The sequence below is a fragment of the Limulus polyphemus genome, unplaced genomic scaffold (genome assembly GCF_000517525.1).
Source record: "Limulus polyphemus unplaced genomic scaffold, Limulus_polyphemus-2.1.2 Scaffold2785, whole genome shotgun sequence".
Taxonomy (NCBI): Eukaryota; Metazoa; Arthropoda; class Merostomata; order Xiphosura; family Limulidae; genus Limulus; species Limulus polyphemus.
The window spans coordinates 131,206-132,846 of record NW_013668395.1 but is presented as its reverse complement, the minus strand read 5'-3'; the positions used below and the strand labels follow the sequence as shown (position 1 = coordinate 132,846).

Below are 1,641 nucleotides of genomic sequence, written 5' to 3'. Positions count from 1 at the left end.
GATTAAATACTAACATAAAGATACACATAAATGGGGGAAATTACGTTAGAAATGGTGATTAAATACTAACATAAAGATACACATAAATGGGGAAAATTACGTTTGGGCTTTAATAATTTCACAATCCATGAAAATGCTCCAGATGTTTAGGCTGACGTCATTTCAATATTGCCAGAATGTACAATTAGAATAAGCCACGTCAATAAAGTGTGAAAAAGAAGAAAAAAAAAAGGCGTCATTAAGTGACTTTGTTGCTATGACCGAAATGTATCACTAATATTTTACTGAAGAAGAACTAGTAGAAAGATTCTATACAAGCTTTATTTTCTTTATCTTAATATACATTTCAATGATCAAACCCTGTTATTTAACATCACTGAGGTTATTTTATACTTTAAAATGTCCAGGGAAGAATCTCCGTACGGGACTAATGTTGTTAAATCCACGATCACAAGCGTACTTGTAGAATCTTGCTAACCTTATGTTAATCTGCATATCTTATGTTGAAGCCACTGTGTACAAAGGCTCACCTGTACTTTATGCTAAACACTATCACCATTAGCGTAGAAATCATTTAATCACAACCGCAATTAAAACACGTGGACTGTTTAAACGTTAGTCGACAATTACATTGGTTACAGTAGTGAAATTCTATAGCTTAAGAGTAATGTGTAACTTAATGTTTCAAAAGTGCAGGCTATATTAGAAGCTTTATAGAAACTGTAAAAGACTATTGATGAAACAGGTTTTGAACAGGACCTTCGAAGTGATACAGGTTTTCCTTAAATATTTTCATCACGTAACGTAGTCAGGGAGGACGTGCAGAACAACGTATCGTACGTACGTCATGTTCAAAGGAATGAATGACCCACGTAAATGACATATTTCATGGTCACACGTGTTTACTGAAGATGTTTTCACTCCTTGTTTGGCCTACTGTGTGTTTGTTTGAGTTGAACCTTAATCAAGTTAACGTCTTACATCCATGTATATAACGTTGATGTCATACGTAGTGCTTTTAAAGTAATGTAAAAATAGTGGCGCGCGCACGTTCTGTGGTAATATAATATACTGGTAATTGAAAATTTGGACCTTCACAAACATCCCCAAGAGAAAGTAAAATAAACCCACCCATTATATTTTAGGAAGTAATTGAATTTCCTCTTAAACTCGTGTAAAGTGCTTGCTTCCACTATTGCAGACATTTCATAAGCTGTTAAAAAGATAACTTTTGACTTTTAAACAGTAACTCTTTAAATCCATTCAAAAATTATAGGGATTTGTAGTTTGACTAAATAATGTTTACAGAATCTCCAGTCTTGTTTGCTTACTTTTTACGATCCCTATTTGCAGGTTAATAAAATCCCTTTTTATCTATCTTGTGCATACAAACAATAGCTAAGTATTATAACCGCTCTTTTGTTTCTTGCAATTATGTATACAAACAACATCTACGTGTTGTAATAAACGGAAGAGCGTTTACGACTGAGACATGCATACAAATACGAAGACGTTCTTCTGCACAGGAAACTGTGAGAAACTGCGAGTTTACAGATAACATTTAAAGTAATGTGTGTGTATATATATATATATATATATATATATATATATATAGTAAGTTAATTATTTCTTCTTTAGTTA

The 1,641-nt window shown here is 32.6% G+C and overlaps 1 protein-coding gene across 4 annotated transcripts in view; it reads left to right on the top strand.

Annotated features, from left to right (window-relative positions):
* Positions 1–1,641, top strand: part of LOC106467899 (protein MRVI1-like) — a 42,776-nt gene that overhangs the window by 15,998 nt on the left and 25,137 nt on the right. The window lies entirely within an intron of this gene.